Source organism: Phyllostomus hastatus, unplaced genomic scaffold, assembly GCF_019186645.2.
Source record: "Phyllostomus hastatus isolate PE091 unplaced genomic scaffold, TTU_PhHast_1.1 phas_contig_58, whole genome shotgun sequence".
In the NCBI taxonomy this organism is placed as follows: domain Eukaryota; kingdom Metazoa; phylum Chordata; class Mammalia; order Chiroptera; family Phyllostomidae; genus Phyllostomus; species Phyllostomus hastatus.
The window spans coordinates 25,709,116-25,730,624 of NW_025333916.1; the positions used below are offsets into that span (position 1 = coordinate 25,709,116).

The 21,509-nt window shown below is 36.8% G+C and overlaps 1 long non-coding RNA gene across 1 annotated transcript; it reads left to right on the forward strand.

Moving 5' to 3' along the window:
• Positions 1 to 4,077: 4,077 nt before the first annotated feature.
• LOC123824822 lies at positions 4,078 to 21,174 on the forward strand. Its single transcript, XR_006786763.1, has 4 exons — positions 4,078 to 4,222; positions 11,498 to 11,680; positions 11,782 to 11,974; positions 20,204 to 21,174. It is a non-coding gene; the product is annotated as an uncharacterized LOC123824822 (long non-coding RNA).
• The last annotated feature ends 335 nt before the right edge of the window (positions 21,175 to 21,509 follow it).

A 21,509-nucleotide genomic window follows, 5' to 3' on the forward strand; every position in this document is an offset into this window, starting at 1 on the left:
AGGGTCAATTTTCGTCTCTGAAGTCTAAAACCATCAATTATGAAAAGTCTCTCAGTTAGGGATTACTTTTATTTTCATCAGTCTCTATAAACTTGGAAGCACTGAATGTCCAAGTTCATAAGATGTATGTCTCTGACTTGCTCACCAGTCTGTTGAGTAAATGTGTATGTGCAGATCTATAGGCACTGATATCTGATAACAATATCTACCATCATCTTTCAATGTTTTATGAAACAAAAACATCATTTACATTCATAAAGGAGCTCTTCTCCCTTTTCAAAAAAAAACGGCTTTTTAAACAAAAGGTGCCAAATTCCTGTAAGGCAGACCCCTGCCAGTAGCCTAATATATTCATCATATTTAGTGGACTTCCAAAAGAGGAACTGACTCTGGGCATTAGTGGGAGGCTCTCCAGGCTTCATCATCCACTTGTTCAAATCCAAAGGACTGTAGCTGTGAAGACCGCTTACCATAACTGGCCTCTGCCTCATTACCCAGCATTAATGAAGAGATGTAAATATGGACCATTCTGTTGGTCACAGTGACCAGAATGAAAGTTTATAAAAGTAAACTGTGTAAAAAGATTTTCAGGCTAGACCATAGGTGTTCGGGAAGACTGCTATGCCTGGTGTGGCCTTGCGTCCCCTGGCCGTATGCTTTATGCTGGAAGGATTCAAACCCACGCTCTCCCTGCCATGCAGGCTGGCACATGGATTTTTGATAGGGTGCCTGAGATACTGAGGCACTGGCACTGCAGCTGCTCCTAGCTCAGCATGGGGTGCCCACCAGGCAATGGAGGTGAGCATGAGGAAGTTCATAGTGTAGAGGTTGTCAGTATAGCTCTACAAGAAATCTTGCTCAGGGAGGGGAAAAATGGGGGAAGGTCCATCAAGGAGCATGGATAAAGGACACATGGACAAAGTGAGGGGGGGTGGGTTTGTGAGTGGGAGGTGGAGATGAGTGGGGCAGGTGGCTGTAGTGGGGTGAAAATGGAGACAACTGTACCTCAGTAGCAATAAAAAAAAGAAATCTTGCTCAAAGATTCCAAGTTTAGGTAACTTTGAGATGAAATACAAAAATCAAAACCCAAGGAATTTTCATTGGCTTCATTAATTTCTAACTGTGGAAGACTGAAAGCTGTCAAAAATAACTAGCCATGATGTAGGTAGGCAGAAAGCAAATGAGACCATATTGAATGACTTTATTGATATCTCTTACCAACAAGCTGAGATATCAACAGCCTGTCTCTACATATTTCTGGCTCCTGAGTTTAAACAGTAGCTTTTTCCCACAGATCTGGAACTTCTGCATGAGTCTCCTTTGTGGGCAGAGACTGTATTTTTATATCCCTAGTAGTTAATACAGTACCTAGCAAAACTGATCTGTAAACATTAAAAGAATGAAGCAATTGTAGGCTTAGGCAATATAGTGTGTAAACATGCTTTGAGGTTAATCTAATGTTATAGAGCCTGTTCCTTAAATTTATGCGTATGATTCCCTAACATGCTTTCAAATGGTAATTGTTTAACCAATATTTATTACCATCAGTAGGGAAACAATTACAGGGTATTGGGACTACTACTCCTTCTGCCCCTCAATGAAAAATAATCTCTTCTGCTTATCTTGTCATTGGTAGTGTAACACTAAAGAGTTAAAGTACAGAAAAAGGCTATATTTTTCTCCTGGAAAAGCAGAATTAAAATATAAGTTTCAACTCTTATTCAGCATCTGTGTGGATGAAGAAAAATGCTGTTAAAGAATAAATCGCTGATCTGACTTTGGGTGGTGGGCAATGCAATATACAGACCATATACTACAGAAATGTATACTTGAAACCTATATGATCTTATTGTATCACAGTCCTTCCTTTCCAGAGTGGTAAACATCAGCTTCAGAGGGATCGTAAAGACCTTAGGGTCTAGAACTCATTCCGTGAAGTAACATACAATGCTGTCTACGCAGGTACTGACAAATGTGGCTCATGTAGACAAAGGAGTCATAGAAGCGGTCAAGAAAATCTCTTTAAAAAGAATGTAGCCAATGAGAATGCCACATCTTAGAAGAGAATAAGACCTTCAAGAACTAGGACCAAGAAGCCAGAGAAAGAGGATGACCTTGAGAAACAAATTTCCAGGACAGCGCAAGAAAAGAGTACTGGTGAGCAAAGCACAGGAAGGGAAGCCCAGCACTGATCACCAAGTATAAAACCTTGTGACAAAAAGATTACCATATCTTTTTTACACTATCCAAAATATTGTATAAAGTATATCCAATATGCAAATGTCTGAGATGCAAAAAGAAGAGGAGTGATGTGAAAAGTAATTGCAACTGGAACAGCCACAGTAACCAAGGCTGAAAGCACAGACTGGAGAAGTTCCACTCACCAGCATTCTCAAAGAAGAGATACAGCTACACAATGAAGTCATCCTGGTGAGGACCAGCAGAGTAAAGAAGGGTGCCCCAAACCAGGAGCAGGACTGAAGCTGAGCTGTTGCTTCTTAGCAAATGTGGTTTGAGGATTTTGCCAATCCATGAGGAGAAATACATTCAAAGAGAATTCAAAGAGACATTCAAATAGAATAAATCTGCATAATGTACTTACATATGTGCCCACTTATTTATAGTCAATTTGCATTTATTAAAAATAAATTAACTGGATCTGTATGAATGTATGTGTGTCTCTGTATGTAGATGGTTCTTACATAATGGCTTCATAGCTTTTACTTCTGGATTTCTCCAAAGAGGATGAGTCTATCAACTTGGACAAGTGTCTCAAATTTTTCATACATATTCCTCTCAGCTGGCAAACTGAATCACCTCAGAGAGACTATCCATGGAGTAAGCAAGCTTAAGAAATACCCAAGGACACAGCTATGTTATAGCTTTTCTATTTTTACTGCCTTGGAAAGACTTGGATGCTTTGGCCAAAATTCCTCTCAGGCCCATTTATCTACTTCTATCAGGTTTTGAGCACAGCTGATGGTGGGGAGATCAGGGAATGGCTAGAAAACACTTCCAACGTATTCAAGTCAAGTATATTTTATTTGATCAGATACCTGTATCTATTCCATAAGAATATTGAGAGTACTCTCTTTCTAGTCTAAAAAATACTTCTTAATCTGTTTATTCTCTGAAAGAACTAATTTTACTCCCATACAATGACTTGAGTCAATGATTTCCAGAATTTTAAATTTCAAAATACTGTAAATTAGAAAAAAATAATCAGGGGAGCTACCTAAGTTATTAATTTATTTTGCAAAGTAAGCACATTAAAAATTTCCCAACTATGACTTCACCATATAATTTTTCAAAAATTTTTAAACACAAAAAGAATATAACCTGAATATATAAAGAAATTTCATTTAGATTTATAAAAATATTCTACATTTTCTTAATTTTACTTAATTTGTTACGTAAGTAAATTTAAACCATTTTTAGTCTCACTTGTTTAAACTGAAGTGAGAAGACTTCCTGCACCAGTCGAGCACAAAAGCAGAGCTAGGAAGGTTTCAGTGTGGGCAAACTTTATGCTTCCCTGAAGTTTTTGATGAAAAAGATATCAAAATGAGAAAAAACATTAGTCAGTCTGGACAACTGAGGATCATTGCAGAGCTGCGCCTTTTCTTTTCTGCTGTTTTATTTACAGATGCTGACACTGATCTTTAGAACACAAACAGAGTATCTCTCTTACCCTGAGTGTACTAATTTGACCCAGAAATAACCTCACACAAGCAGGTACACAAGACATTGATATTGTAAACCTAACCCCCACCAACATCAGTTTTGGTATTCAAAATGAGACTCATATTTAATAAATACATCTTTCAGCTGGTTAATATTTGCCCCATTTCACATAGCCTTTGCACATGAGACAGGACACTGTGTTCTTCACAGGATGGTTTCAGTTAACCACGCACTGGGATTGAGTTATCGTGCTGACTTAATTTACTTTTGCAACTCTTGCATCAATCAAGCCAGAAGGGTATAATTAGAAGATGTTCTTAAGTATTAAAAGCGTAATCTTGGCAAACCATGTTGAGGAGAAATGGTTACCAGCGTTGGACAGCTTCCATCAAGCAGGCATTGGGATAGATTCCCAAGATGCCAAACCATTAAGCAGAACTTTTAGAGAAGCCACTAACAATCACTTCCAATTCTTCCTGAAGAAAGAATCGATATGAAAGGCATAGCTTCCTCAAATGACCTCAAATTATCTTCTGAGGTAAGTTATTCCTGATTATAATCGATTTGTTCTCTCTATTGATGCATTTGCTTACTTCAAATAAGCTGTTTCTGCATTCTTTTCCAGTTCGTATTATTTTTTATTATTAAAAAAATTACTTTTGTGACATGTTCAGCTAGGTTTTTTTTTCCCTTCCTTCCAGTTTTTCTTATCTTTATTAGAGAAGAAAATTTATGGGCTACGTTTTGTCAGTTACACTCTACAAGGGAAGCCCTCTGAGTCTGGCTTCACCTACACAGCCCTCTCCTCACCCAGTGCCATGAAGGGTTAGGGCAACCTTTTTTTCCACCGTGCCACGAGACCATAGGGTCACCAGCATTCACAGGGATCAGTAACGTGGAAAACCAGTACTCTGATTTCCCATCAAAAGCCCAGCAGAGGACTTCTAGCCAAGATGGTGCAGAAAATTCGCCATAAGCAGATTAAAATGAAACTAAATTGTGCTGTTAAAAAAAATAACTCAGAAGTGCTGGAAGAAAAGGAATGGGGAAGTTCTATTGCGCAAATAGCTGCTGTGGCAAAAGTAATGGGAAACAGTAGAATTTAATGTGAAACTGTTCAATGTTACTAGAAATAAGGATCAATCATTTCTTATAAAAAAGAATTACTCCACCAAGGAGTTCTACTAAGTATGAAGTTTTTGCTCCAAGTAAACAATCTCAACATAAATAGAATAAATACTGATAGAATAATGAGGAATTAATCAATCCACAATACCAGAGTAGGATTTTTTAGCTGTCCTCTATCAGGCAAAGAAAAAACTTGAACTGTATAAGATTTAAATTAAAAATTAACAAGACATATACATATTTATCTTTTGAACAATCGTGCAAAAATAATAATTTTTATCCAGTTCATGTGGAAACTTTATAAAAGTTGATCACAAGCTAGGCCAAAAAGTAAGTCTCGAGAGTGTCAAATAACCTATATAATGAAGACTATACCAGCAATGCAATTGAGATGAAAGTCAATAATTTAAAGTTAATTTATAAATATATCTGAAAACCCAAAATGCTTTCCTAAGTAACACCTTGCCTAAAGAGAAAATTAAAGGGGAATAGAATGCAATAAACATTCCACTCAAAAGTGCAGCGGAAGTTGTATGTAGAAAGAAATTACTAACATCTTTCTAAGGACAGGTTGTCATAATGTAGAGTTTAATGGAGAAATAATTACAAAAATCCAAGTGTTCTAGGAGACTAATAATGACAACTTTTGAACTCCAACACAATGTCTGATGTCCTATCAAACATTCTTACATCCACCTTTTGGTGTTTTAGTAAGCGTTTCTGTGTTGCATTATTACAGACCTTAAAATGTTTGCTAGGTACAAAATGTATGCTTAAGCAGGCAGATCATGAACATAGAAGTCAGATGACATGGTTTTGGATTTCTGGGCTTCTAGTTGAATGACTAAGAGCAAGTTATTTAGCTTGTTAAGCTTCAAACTTTTCATCTAAATTGTTTTACTTATTCTAGATGTTGTTGCCCTTTAAGTCTTAGAATCAGCTTGTGTATTGTGTGTAAAACCCTGCTTGGATTTGATAGAAATTTCATTAAATCTACAGATATACTTGGGGACAATTGACATCTGTACTGTGTTAAGATTTCTAGTTCATAAACATGGTACACCTTTCCATGTATTAAATATTCTTTGATTATTTTCTCAGCATTTTGTGGTTTTAAATATAAAGACCTTATACATATTTTTTAAGGTTTATACTTATGTGTTTCATATTTTGATTCTATTGCAAATGGTAATGTATTTATATCTTGGTTTCCAATTTTGCACTGTTTGTATATAGAAATACAATTGTTTTTTTGTGTATTGATCTCATATCCTGCAGCCTTAGTAAACTCACTTGTTATTGTACATGAGAGGATTTTAAAGGAATTCCATGAATCAACTTAGAGAAATGTCCTGAGAAATGAGGCAAGACGAAAAGAGGCAAGAGGCAAGAGGACCGCTTTTTTAGAGTAGCCCAAGCCTTTAGTGGAGGAATGTTACCGAGTGTTCTCTGAAACAAAATATTGGATATTACAAGAGGGAAAGGATGCTCTAAGCAGCAAATGCCTTTTCCCCTATTTCTATATCTTCCCTCCTTTTCTTTCCTGTTAAATGGCATTTAGTTATCAAAATAGTCATTTCTACATACAAATGCTGGAATTGTGTAAGATTCAATGTCCTAGGTGTAGTACAGGCTCAGCTCCACTTCCTATAGTTACCATGTATGCAGTCCTGCATAATAATTTCTGGATTGATTCTAGTGGTTTTTGTTTTTGTGTTTTAGTTTGGAAATTCCTAAGGTATCTACATATTTAAATAAGATTAAGTCATTTCTGAGATAGTGTTATTGCTAACTGATTGTACTAAATTTAAATCCGTGTATCAAAATGCTCAGTTAATCAAAATATTCATTCAACTAAAAGCCAGGCCACTAGAGATAAACAACCCTTTGCAAAATGAGAAAAGTCCACTAGTTCTAAACTGTAAAGAACATGCAAGAAAGTCATCATTGCCTTGTCAGTCACATAATTATAAAAATTTTAATGGGCATTTATGAACCAAAGAAGGAAAGCTGATGGTTGCAATTCTTAATCTTAACATCCTGCACCTTGATACAGTCCTCAAAAAAACTTGTTAAAACCTCCTAGGAAAATGACTCAAATAGCTACTACTACCAATGACCTCGCTGCCATATATCACCCCAATTTCCTCTGAGAGCCTACATAAGAAATGCTCTTATATTTTATCTTCCAAAATATCATATAAATATTCTGATCCTTCAGACAATGACGACTTTTTAAAAAATCTGATTTATTTTCTACCATTTTCTATGTAGAAATCAATTAATAAATAAATGTCCAATGAATTAACTATTAAAGGAATGACTGCAAGAATGAATTACTATGAACAAAAGCGGTAACACAATTCTGTTGTGCCTAGTTATGCCAGCGAAGATGCTCATTGCAGAGGACATGCCACAGTGTTAAGGGTATGGACATTTCCTTTGGGATGAACATATTAGTCTGTGGTCCCTAAGCACTCTCATGGACCCATAGTCTGGCACTGTGCCCATTTCTGTGCCTAATTAAAACATTCTTCTGAAAGAAACAGCAAAAAGTTAAAGTTGCTTCAAACCAGATAACCCAAGCCAACTACTGCCCCTTCATCTAGGTGATATAAGCACTGGTCCTCACTGTACCCAATTTAGACACCAGAAACTTGTCCATTTTGCACTATGCTATTTACCCATTACACTCATTCAATTTTCCCACATGCCTTTCCCAATTATCTATCCATTTAATCCATTTAATCTACCTCCACTGCAGTAAATATGTTCCCCTTTAGCATTTACTAGCACTTGGGCCGGACTTTCAAGGGCCTCTAACAGGCTTTGTGATTCATTTATTTTTCCTCTTCCCGTTCAATTTTGTACTTATGAATCATCACAAAAGTGGATGCTGCTGCTGTAAACAAATGTACTGGCAAGAACCTAACTACACAATTGGCCATTTAGTCCTGAAACTAAATGAAACAGAATAATGGCTGCAAAATTGATCTCGGCCAGAGGGCAGACACCATACTTACACTTCATTCAGCATAGCACCTGCCACAGAGCTGAAGTCTGGGTGCCATTTACTGTCCTTTCTATTATTGTTGATAATAGCAATAGTTACAAATGGAACATTTCTCTTGCCACAGATCAAAAGGATTTAGAAAAATATCCAATTATTTTATTTGAGAGACAAATAAAGTAATAATTCAATTTCCTCAGTTTTTCTGGGACCTTAGCAGCTAATATTAATTATTATCTCTAGCCACTGGGCATCAGTAAAACCAGTACTTCTTAAGTTAAAATAAAGAGCTTTTGTTTATTTTTGTTTTGTAGGCGATTTGGCCCATTCTAACTTTTGGAAAGAGACCAGTCTGGATCATTTGACTCATAGGTATTTCTCTCAGGTACTCGAAAGCACCCCTGACTCTCTCTCTCAACACTGACCATTCTGCATAAAGATCCTGGACACTGATTTGTAATCATGTTACCTCTGCATCACCTGTAACATCCCACATGCCATGTCTTTATTAGGGAGCCTTCTGTTTCCATGTGTTCCTTTACACTTCATGAAAGCCCCTTCTCCTATGTGCCAAGAAAAATGTTACAACACTACAGAAGAGAAATACATGTAGAAATTTAAGAACTCCAGCTTTTCCCACTGTGGATATTTGGTCATGGAAAGGCAATAAGTTGATATAACAAACAAGCAAACAAAAAACTGAACAGAAGATTATCAAATTCATAAGAACTTTATAAGAAGACACATTCTTGTAAAACATTGTTTATTTAGCACTTACTGAAAAGGGGTTCTTCTTTAATGTGGCCAGTTGGGGAGGTCAAGGGTTTTCTATGCCTAATGAATCAACAGTTTCTTCCACATGAATAGAAAAAAGGAAAAACATGATCATCTATCAGGCAACAGTCACATTGGCCTTCACAAGCCTGAGACTCTGCAAAATGAATCACGGCACAGACGGCTGTTTGACCCCCTCATTTGCATTCCCCCCTCTCATCTTTACTTATAGAATCTGATTTTATTCAGGAAGACTATGCTCAGATAAAAGAATATATTCCCTTGTGTTTTTTACAACTAGTAGTGAGTGACTAGTGAGGCTAAAACGGAAGTAATTGGGGGGGGCTTGTGGGAAAGCTCTTTAAGGAGACCTGAGGCCCCAGGCAGGTGCTCATTTGCAGCCCTCTTCATCACTTCTTTGTGACTGGGATATGAACGTGATGGACAGCAACACTCTAGCAATCACTGTGGACAATTTTGAAGATGAATGAAAGATGCAAAGGATGATAAAGCAGAAGGAAGAGGAGCCTGGTTCCTGATAACTATGGTTCTGATTTGCCAACTTCCTACCTCTTATAGGAGAAAGCAAAGGAAACCTGTGCCTATTTAATGTCATCATTCTTTGTTTTTTTTGTTCAAAGGATTATGCCAAGACTAATGCTAACTGACAAACTGAGCAATCAATCATCCAAGCTGATGGAGCACTATCTATGGCTTTAACATTGGGTGAGGTGCTTACTACATTAGTGCAGTAGACATTGAAGAGGTTATCCTTGCCCTCTGATTTAAAACTTAGGAAAATAAGACTGACACTGAGCACAATGAAGTGTCAACACTTCAGTCAGAATTACACATGAACTTGCATAACACACTGTACTTCTGTCATGATGCCACTTTCCATATAATTTTTCCTTCTTAATAAGACTGAATAGTCCTTGAAAGAGAAGATGTGTTTAATTTATAAACCAAGTAATCAATAAGAATATTACAACTATGCACAATGATAATGATGCTATGTGAGTTTTCCTGTCATTCTGTGTTTCTCTCTTAGCTAGAGGTGATTCCAGCTTGGTCTACACTGTGACTTGCCTGCTCTTCAAATCCACTAAGCTCCTGGTTAATCACTTAAGTGCTTGGTCTTGTTAAATTAATTAAACAAGGAGGCCATTAGCCTGGGGGAGGCTCTCATGTGGTAGTAGCCTGCTGAGCAAACAAAAATCTAAGGCTGTAAAAGCTTCAAGGTCACAAAATCAAAACCTAAGGAAACCTAATCACAATCAGCCATCTAGACTTTAGGCTCTAGACAATCAATAATTTCCTGACTTTGTTCCATAAAATCTGTCCTCCAGCTCCTAACTGTACAATGCTTCTTCTAATCACTTTTGGTTTGATGCTCCTTAATTCAAATCAATTTTTACTCAAGTAAATCCTTAAAAATGGTAGGTATACCTTAGTTTATTATTTAACAGGCTTTTGTAACAGAATCAGGAAGAAATGGGAGACTGGGAGTTCAATAAAGCAAGAAACACACAGTGGTAAAAACTGGAAGAGTGTTTTCTTCTTAATGTTCAATAGCTTTTTTCAAAGGTTTAAAATCCATTTGTGTTGTATTTTAACTTTTCAGAAAGAGTCAGACGATTTTCCAAAGTGACTGTTCCATTTTATAATATCAGTAGCAATGAATGAGAATTCTAGTTACTTCACATTCTCATACACACTGTAAGTTTGTTTTAGCCTTTCTAATGATATACAGTGGTATTCACTGCGGTTTTAGTTTACATTTTTCTGATCACTCATGAGATTATCTTTTCTTATCTAATTGACCATTTATAGATCTTCTTTATTGTGTGTTTAAATTTTGCCCATTTTAATTGGTTTGCTTAACTTATTATTATCAAATTATGAAAGTCATTTGCAGCCCTGACTGAGTAGCTTAGCTGTTTGGGCATCATCTGGCAAAGCACAAGGTCTCTGGTTCAATTCCCAGTCAGGGCACAGGCCTGGATTACTGATTCAGTCCCTGGTCAGCATGCATTCAAGAGGCAACTGATCAACATTTCTCTTCCTCTCTTTCTCCCTCCCTTTCCCTCTCTCTAAAACTAAATAAATAAAATATTTTTTAAAAGTCATTCCCATTATTTTAGATACAAGTTCTGTGTAATAGCTATTATTGTTCCTTCAAGTCCACTGAACTTTTTTTCTTCATTGTCTAATATGTTAAGTCTATCGTATGAATTTTTCAATTCATGCATTGATTTTTTTTCATATCTGAAAGTTACATATAGTTCTTTTTTGTATGCTCTGTTCCTCTCTTATTATGTTTATGTTTTACTTTAAATTACAGCATATTTAAAAGGGCTCTTTTAAAGTCTGTCTTTCATACTGTTTAGGTGCTTACATTATATGGTAGACATCCAGTTTTTATCTAATTTTATCATCTGTATCATTTATAGGTTTATTTTTCATGCTTGAATTTTCTCTTGGTTGTTGTTCACACAATTTTGTTTCTTTCAATTGCTAGTACTTTTAGATTGGATGCTGAATTATGAATGCTATGTTATTATCTAAATTGTACTGTCTCCCTTTAAAGAATGTTGCCTTTTGGTTTCGGGCAGTTGAATCGAAAGGATCAACTTTTTCCTTTTAAACTTTGTTTCCAGGTTTTGTAAGGGCACATCTAATTTAGTCACATTCTGAAATTTGACATTTTGGGAGTCCCTACTGAATGTCTGTGTGCCCCTTGAGTCTTTCCATTCTAGAATGTCCCTAGCCCAATATGACGTCTTGAAATTGTTTGATTTATAGCTCGTTGGTCATTTTTGTCCTCTTGGAGTACCACTGTGTACACACACAGTTTAGTTTTCATTTGAAGACTTAAAAGACTCCTCTCCCTCCATGCAGTGTTCTGGAGCTCTGTCTCTGAGAAGTTTCCTGTCTTCAGTTCTTGGCCCCACCACTTTCAGTTGCCACTGGGAGTTCTACAAACTTGGGTCTCCATCACCTCAGTTCCCTGGAACCACCAATGCTCTACTGGAGTCTCTCTCTGGACCAGGGTCCATTGGACACCTGTAGGCAGAAATATGGGTGAGTAGTAGAGCACACCTTGTTTGGTTCTCTTCTCTCATGGGACACAACCCTGTTTACTGATCGTCTGAAACCAGAGTTGCTTTGTATTTTTTCCCCAGATTTCTACTTGTCTACAGGGGAAGAGAAAGTTTATTACTAGTTAATAAACTAGTTCTGTTCTGCCATGAACAGAAGCACAGTTACCCTAGATGAATATATACCCATATGGATAATCATTGACAAAGAGGCAATGAAGCAATTGTGATGTATGAGGGCAGTGGGTGCAATAAGACAGAATTTAAAAATGAGTTGGTGAGTATATTCTCCCTTGAAATAAAGTATTTTATAGAGTGTTTACATCTGCCTGTGACACCCTCTGAAACTGACCATGTGAATCATGACTTTATATGTATTATATAATAACGGCAGTATACATTCAAGTATAAAAATAATGGGATGCTGATTATAAATGCTTTAGGAGATCAGAAATGAGATAGATAAATGGATTGGAAAAACATGGAGAAGGTTGGCTCGACATGAACCCTGACAAAATGATGGGACTGAGATAAGTTGGAAAAGTGAAGACAGGCTTATGAAGGAAAGCTCCAAGTCTTCCAGCTGCCTTTAATATGGGAAAGTATCAAGGCTTAAGTCAAAAGCTGCTTGAATTTGCTTAAGTGGAGTAGTTAAGTTCTGCATGGGTGCCCGGTATTTATGGCCTCCCTAATTAGCATTATATGTCCACTCTGTTTATGTGACATCTATTAAAGTCCTTTAAAAATAATGTCCTCTGCAAATAGTTATCAATATCATTCTTAATCCACATATGTGGGATGAAGTTCAGGTAGCACCCAATCAAAATACTCAATAGCTATTATCAAAACAACTCTGTTATTGAAATGAGCAGAATTCAACCTAAAAAAGTAGTCAATGCCACATGTTTCAAACATAAACTTTACCCAATTACAATTGCCTGATCAACCCAAGGGTGATATTCAATGATCTTACTTTATACTTAGATGTGCTATTTTAGTAATACATGGGCAGGTTTAACAGATGTTGCAAGGAACAAGTAAATATGTTTGAGGAAATAAATTTGCAAATAGACATTCAGCATAGACTTAAATGTAAGCACAGCAAGTAATATCTTATTACTAATTACAGATGGTCTGTTGGAAGTAGCACATAGCATCTCCGTGTGCTATGATTTGCAAAGGCCTTACACATCTCGTGATTGTGTAATTGAGAGTACATGCCACATTGTAAATATTCATACGTCACATGTCAGGTGGTTATGTGACTTGGTGAAAAAATAATCACCACTATTCTGGTCACATCTGAGTCACAAATTGAATGTATTCACTTGAGAATATCATTTAATATTTCTCTATACTTGTTTCTTCATTTCTCAATTGAATTATTATCTAAACTACCAAACAACTTGGTGGAATAAAAGAAGTACAAAAAGTTGTTCTGATGAAGCAAATATTCTATGTACATTTAAAGAAAAATAATTTTATTATATGGAATTATTGTTGTACACATTTCCCCTCCATGGACACTAGAATTAAAAAATAAGACTGAAAACAGAAGCAAATGTGGCATTAAATTCTCTCAATTTTTAACCTAAATAGAAGCTACTAATCATTTTTTTCACATATTTTATTGATTATGCTATTACAGCTGTCCCATTTTTTTCTCCCCTTTATTTCCCTCTGCCTTGTACCCCCCTCCCAGCAGCATCCCCCCACCTTAATTCATGTCCATGGGTCATACATATGAGTTCTTTGGCTTCTCCATTTCCCATACTATTCTTAACTTCCCCCTGTCTATTTTGTACCTATCATTTATGCTTCTTGTTCCCTGTATCTTTTCCTCCATTCTCTCCCTGCTGATAACCTTCCATGTGATCTCTATTTCTGTGAATCTGTTCCTGTTCTAGTTGTTTGCTTAGTTCATTTTTGTTTTTGTTTTTGATTTTTAGGTTTGGTTGCTGATAGTTGTAAGTTCGTTTTCATTTTACTGTTCATATTTTTGATCACCTTCTTTTTCTTAGATAAATCCCTTTAACATTTCATATAATAAGGGCTGGGGGATGATGAACTCCTTTAACTTGACCTTATCTGGGAAGCACTTTATCTGCCCTTCCATTCTAAATAATAGCTTTGCTGGAGAGAGTAATCTTGGATGTAGATCCTTGCCTTTCATGATTTCAAATACTTCTTTCCAGCTCCTTCTTTCTGTAAGATTTCTTTTGAGAAATCAGCTGAGAGTCTTATGGGAACTCCTTTGTAGGTAACTGTCTCTTTTCTTGCTGCTTTTAAGATTCTCTCCTTATCTTTAATCTTGAGCAATAAAATTATGATGTGCCTTGGTGTGTGCTTCCTTCATTCCAACATTTGTGGAATTCTCTGAGCTTCCTGGACTTCCTGGAAGTCTATTTCCTTTGCCAGATTAGGGAAGTTCTCCTTCATTATGTTTTCAAATTCTTGCTCTTCCTTTTCTCCTTCTGGCGTCCCTATGATTCAGATGTTGGAATGTTTAAAGTTGTCCCAGAGGTTCCTAAGCATCTCATTTTATTTTTTTTTTTGAATTCTTGTTTCTTCATTCTTTTCTGGTTGAATGTTTATTTCTTTCTTCTGTTTCAAACCTTTGATTTAAGTCCCAGTTTCCTTCCCTTGGTTCCCTGTACATTTTCTTTTATTTCACTTTTCTCCTTCAGTTTTTCCTCTATTTTTCAACCATACTCAACCATTTCTGTAAGTATCCTCACTATCAGTGTTTTGAACTCTGCATCTGATACGTTGGCTATCTCTTCATCACTTAGTTGTATTTTTTCTGGATCTTTGATCTGTTCTGTCCATATTTTTTTTTGTCTCGGCATACCTGTTACGTAGTAAGGGGTAGTCTTAGGTATTCACCAGGGTGGGGCAGCCCAGATCTCTGTGTTGTGGCACTGTATGTGTGGGAGGGGTCTGAGAGGGAACAATGTCACTTGTTCAGCTCTCTACAGTCTTTCAGTCACTCCTCTGCTACCCACAAGCAAATTGAGCCCTTCTGGTGCTGATTCTCAGGTGAGTGGGCTTGTGTATGTTCTAGGACCCTGTGGGTCTCTCCAATGAACTCTCCTGTGAGGCTGGGAGTTTCTCCTGCCACCACAACCCCCACAGGTATTTTCAATCAGAGGCTTGAGACTTTATTTCTCTGCACTAGAACCCTGGGTTGCAAGGTCTGTCTTGCTCCTCAGTTGTTAACTGCTGGTTTATCTGCATGCAAGTGTGGGGCTGCCTGCTCTGGCAGCTGCAGCCTCACCCAGTCCACAAGCCACCACCTTGCCCCAAGTCCTGTCCCCTTCGGCTGCCCATCTCTGCCCCTCCTACCAGTCTAGATGAATATTTCTTCACTAACTCCTTGGTTGTTGAACTTTCATACAGTTTGATTTTATGAAAGTTCTGGTTCTTTTTTGTTTTTAAATCTGTTTTTATCCTTCTTTGGTTGTGCAAGGAGGCAAAGTATATCTACCTATGACTCCATTTTGGCTGGAAGTCAATCATTTTCAATTGTATCCTTTCTTCTAGTGAAGTAAAAAAACGTGGCTTATAAGATAGCAATAAAATGCAGAGAAGCTACACTTAACGAGATAATTGAGCCTAATATTGAGTATCATGATTATAAAAAACCATGACTAAAGAAATATATTCATGGCAAAATTAAAAAGATTCATTCCTTAGACCAGGGATTCCAAACTTATTTTCACCAGGGGCCACATCAGCCTCACGGTTGCCTTCAAAGGGCCGAATGTAATTTTAGTACTGTATAAATGTAACTACTCCTTAACAGTTAAGGGAGAGCTCAGCGCTGCTGCTGGGTAGAAACAAGGGACCAGGCCGGATAAAACACTATGGAGGGCCGGATTTGGCCCATAGGCCTTGTGTTTGCCACCTGTGCCTTAGACCAAGAAAATATTTGGACAAATATTGTTCACCAAACAATTTTTATTTGGCTTTAATTCTTTATAGTGGGGAATCTAATCCTTCTAATGAGACTATTTGCCTAATAGTTATAAGGTAAAGCAATAATTAATTTTATGTAAATAGAAAAAATAAACATATGAAACTTTTAGTTAAGAAAATGGGAAAATGTTATTCTTCTTGAGCAATATCACCATTGTTTCCCTAGACCTCTAGCACAGTGGTAGCATACAGTAGGTGCTCAATAATTAATGGTTAATAAATAAGAGAACAGCAGTAGCAATTTCTTATAAGATTATAGAAAAGTAAACAAATCCAAAAATTTGTAATTCACATTGGCAAAGCATGCAATTTATTTAAAAAGTTATTTTCAGGTATTCCAACATATTGATTGTTTTAGCCCTATACAGTACTCTTTTTATTGTCCACAGTTACTAAAAACTAAAAGAGAAAAGTAAAACTCATATTTTTAGATTCAATTTAAACCTGAGAATAACTCCACAAAAAATGGAAAGAACTTGTATACTGAGACCAAAGTTTCCTAGACCATATTTTTTCTGTCATCCTACAGGCATCATGTTTTTCAGACTATAAGATGCACCTTTTCCCCCCAAAATTGAGAGGGAATAATAGTTGTTAGTGCTGCTGTTGAGTTCTATTTACATTTACATTGGTGAAATTTATGTTATTTATGTTATTAAATATTTTACCACATTTTTTGCTTCAAAATATTTTTTCCTACTTCTAGGTGTGTCTTAAAATCTAGGTGTGTCTTATGGTCCAAAAACTACAGTAGTTACTTTATACACCATCCTGTACTTGACACTAGCAGCATTGGGCAGAATTAATAAGTGAATTAACCCACTTCTCCTTCTTTACTCTAATTTCATTACTTCTGGTCCTGGATACTGTTATTCTAAGGAATAGCCAATATGCTTGAATTTTCAGACTGATTCACAGCTCTCTTTAAAATAATATGTCTCAAAATAATCATTTAAACAATACTTTAAAACAATATGTCTGAATATCAAGCCTATATTGGCAAGGTGTATTCTCAGATCATCTTGAAAGGTATTCTCTGGTGCCAAGTGAAGGCATGAAGAAGCATTGGGTTTGTCTAATTATGAGATGGCATCCACCTAAAGAAAGGTCAGGATAGTCACCCAACCACTTAGCTGTGTGCACCATAGTCTTCATTGCCACAAACCAGCCACTTTTCTTGTATTTTAGTCTCTATGATGGCAAGACAGAATCAAAAATAATGAGTACAGTGTAAGAAATATTCACAATGAAAAAAATAGTCTACTAAGTTCTTTGAGGTCCTGGAAACCTGTGTGAACAGAGTTTATCATTTGAACTCTGAGGTCTTATCCCTGGAATCATGTGGCTCCTGGTGCCACGTTTCCTGTGCATTCTTTCCACATAGGCATCTTTTCCTGTTTAATGTCTGGGATGCTGGTCCAATGTTTCACAATTCCCAGACAAACTTTTTATAGCTTCAGAGAAATTGTCCTGTGCCCATAATCAAGCATTTTTTTCCTTCTCTTTAAAAAAGTGAGGTTCTTAGTTGTCACTTCAATACCAGCTACTTTGGAAGTCAGGGGACAAGTTCCAAGACAGTGTGGTTTTTAGATGGGTTCAGTTCAGATGTGATTTTTCTAGGTTCAGTTTCCAATACCATCAAAATGAGCATGGCAGACTACTCAAACATGAGATACATTTTCTCCAAATATGGCCTATGGGCAAGAACATATGCATTAGTGAGAATGGACTAGGTACCATCCCACATCTCCCTAAGCATAAATGTTTAGTTTGAGACATTTTTAATAGGCACCCCAGCCATAATTATCTATGATAAACTTTGAAAGCCACTTCTCCATGATCAGTCATCGATGACCTTCTGAATTTAAGGACTGCTGAGATTCAAGCTTTGTCATTTTTCTCAACTAACTTCTCTAGGGAAGATCTTCTTAGTGGGTCCAACTCTGTCTTATACAACACTTTAACTCAAAATGTTGGGTAGAGCCATGGGGAGCTTTCCGCTGCCAGGGAGCATCGCATAGTTCAAGGAGGCACCCACAGTGGTAAGTAGAGTCACATCTACCAAACCCTGATCTTGAAGAGGGTAAGGCCTGGCTATTTTTATATTCCATCCTCATAACAGCTTTCCCCAGGAAACATAATGAGAATGCCTGATCTCAGATAAATTCAAACCCCATCAACTAGAAGTTATTCTAATTAATTATCAGGATAGAGTGACTTGTTCTTTTGCTTCTTGGGAGTTTATAGAAGCATTTCTGATGCCAACTCAACACAAACTGTTTTATGAGACTCCTTACCCTAAAGACTATCTGATTCTTAACTTTTTAACCTTTAAAGAATTTCCAAAATGCTTTTTCCTTCTGTATGGAAGGAAGTATGCACCTATAATACACTCTTCAGTCTATCTAAGGTATATAATAGAGTAGAATATTAGAACATCAATTTCACCTCTATAAACAGAAAAAAAAGATCTAATGATTTGGTCAAAATCCTCATTTAATAGGATCAAACAGAGCTGGTTTTTGCTACCTTTGACACAGCATATTTTTACTCTACCAACCTATCCCTCATACCTGTAAATTGTGGGGCTTTATACCCATCAAAGAGTTTCTTTGGCATTGCTCAAAAACAACATTAGGAGTTTGACCTGTATCACATACTATATGGTTTATATCACCAATATCATATAATTTTATAGAAAGTTTCATCTCAATTTTTTACAATATTCTCTAAAGAAAAAAGGATTTTAATCATTTTCCCTAGAAGAAAAAACGCCCCTTAGCTTATGAAAAACAATAAGGGAAAAGGGCTACATAGTGCATTGAACCCTACAAAAAGGTACAGAAAGGTACCTTCCAGAAAGGTAACTACCAAAGAGAAGTAGGGAGGAGTTCTTTTGCAGTAATGGAGCAGCTCTGTATCTGGGTTGTGGTGGTCATCACATGACTCAACACATGGGATAACATTTCTCAGTACTGTGAACATGCAGAATAAAAAGTTGTAAAAACTGGTGAAATTTGAGTAAGATCTGTAGTATGGTTAATTGTATTATGCCAATGTCAATTTCTTGGTTTCAATAATGAAGTCTAGTTATAGAAGATGTTACCATGATGGGAGGTGGGAGGTAGCTGGGTGAAGAGCACATGGGACCTTTATGTATTATGTTTTGCAACTCTGTGAGTCTATAACTAGTTCAAAATGCAAAGTTAATGGACAGGTTAAGAGTTCATCTCATTGTTTATCCCTCTTTAAATAACTTGATGGCAGATGCTTTACCCACACACGCTATCTGTGCGAAGTACAATTCTTTTAATTTGAAAAATCCAATACAGATCAGGGTCAGCCTCACTAATCACTCATCACCCTTTAAACCTCAAGCTAAATTCTGCAGAACATAAGTTACCCAAAAGTGAAACTCGAGCAGGTGTTTCAGCGGACTTATAAACACAAGTTTCTCAAACGTTGAAAAACTGTCAAGAGATTTACTGGCAAGATCTGGGCCATCTGGTCACTTGAGGGAGTTGCCTCTCTTTTAACCCTTCTCTATGCACACTTGCTTTTTCTTCTCTATATCTTCACATCTATCTTTGCCCCTCTATTTGCTAAAAACAATAACACCTTTCTTGGAAGTTTCTGTATTTTTTTCCAGAAGTTGGACCTTATACAGCCTTCATCGAGCATCATGGATGGTCTCATATATTTGAAATGTGTTTTCTTATAAATTTCTCTTTCTATTCTAGAATGGGAGAGCTAAGGAGCATGAGTTTGTCCTATTTGCTCTCTTCTGAAATGATTGCAGAGAAAGTGATTTGAGTTTTCCTTGCTTAATCACTATTGGAGGGCACCGCAGGAACCCCAGCTTTACATGCGGTTTGCTATTGCCAACGAACCCTGAACAAAATCAGGATGAGCTAAATGGAAGTGTGTTTGGGAGTGGGGTGGCAGGCAAGGAGTGTGAATGTATGTTAAAAAGAATTAGAGATGAGTGGGAAGAGAGATATGCCAGTATATTACAAAAAAAGCCTATCATCTCTCTTGGTTTCAGTTTCTTCATCTATAAAACACCAATTTTGACTGGAAAGCCCAATCCAATAGTATTCTATTATTTGGACCACTCTAATAAATTAAACAAATAATCTAGAGGCAGAGAAAATCACTTCTCCAAATGCAGTTCATTTTATAGATCAGACATTAGCTGGTGTTTTATCTTGGAAAATTCAAATATAGGGAGTAAAGAGAGATTTCAGAAATAACATTCTCCTTGATTCTCTTCATAGTTAAACTGTAGTCATCAGATTATATATGATTCTATTCCTATCTGTAATCTCCAATCTACTTCCTGTAGCTTTTTCTGAGAATTAGAGTAGAGAAATGATCTGCAGTTTTTGATCCATCCTTGTGTACAACCCACACTGGGAATTGGAAAAAAAAAACACATAAAATCCATATTGCAGACTCCAGAGCAGCCTTGTTCATTGCACTGGGAGAAAGAAATGTTTTCCTATCTTAGTCTGCCTTTCCTCTGCAGGATTTATTGCCTGTTGAGGCCTCTGCATCACCCCGGTTCATATAAACAGGAAACAATTTCAAGTAAAGAAGAAAAGGAAAGAGAAAGATGGAGCAAACTAAGCACTGTAGGTACAATGCACAATGAAAAATTAGCATACCACTGAATTTCCTTCCCCCAAGATTATATGATTCTGGATTTCCAAAGAGCTTGAGATTGCATGTAGTTAATGCAAGTCAGGTGCCTCAAAGTCCCAGATGGGAAGTTCATAAGTCCAAAGTTAAATGGCATAAGGATGCCCTGTTGCAGACACTACAAATAATATTGCAATCTGCCTGGGTCACATCCTCTTGTGACTGGAAACCTCTGTAAATACTGATGTGCCGGGGAACTGGAAGTATCACCTGACACAAGCCAAAATGCACTTAGCTTGAAAAGAATTTAATGATACAATAAATTGTGAAACTGCTAGAAATTGTACAATAATGGTATGGAAAGTTAACCAAAGCTTCAGTACAAAATATTTTCTAAAATAATGAAAACTTGTGGTTAAGTATGACATTGTATCTCTCTATACATAATGTTGTATTTTACCTTTCTATATGTAATGCATAATTGAAAATTTGAACTTATACACTGTTAGCATTTCCAAACTTCTGTTTTCTAATCTGCTGCTACAAATGGATACAGCAAGAGCTCATAGATGACACAGGTATTCTAATAGCACATTGGTGGCAGAAGTTACACAGATGTGGCCTTTCCACCCTCTGGGCTTAACTGTGTTTATGCATGGTAGCAGTGACAAGCTATTGCCTTAAGATTGTGCTTTTATTGAATAAGATTTAAACTGGTTTCTAGAATCTACTTACAGAGTATAAGACACATGGAAAAAATGCTCAACATCACTAGCCATCAGAGAGATGACAATTAAAACCACAATGAGATAGCACTTCAAACTGGTCAGAATGGCCATCATAAACAAATCAACAAACAACAAGTGCTGGAGAGGTTGTGGAGAAAAGGAAACCCTAGTAGACTGCTGGCAGGAATGAAGACTGGTACAGCCACTGTGGGAAACAGTATGGAGTTTCCTCAAAAAACTAAAAATGGAACTGCCTTTCAATCCAACAATCCCACTGCTGGGACTATACCCTAAGAATCATGAATCACCAATTCAAAAGTGCCTATGTTCAAAAGTGCCTCAATGTTCAAAACAGTGCTATTTGCAATAGTCAACTGCTGGAAACAGCCTAAGTGCCCATCAGTATATGAGTGGATCAAAATGCTGTGGTACATTTACACAATGGAATACTATACAGCAGAAAGA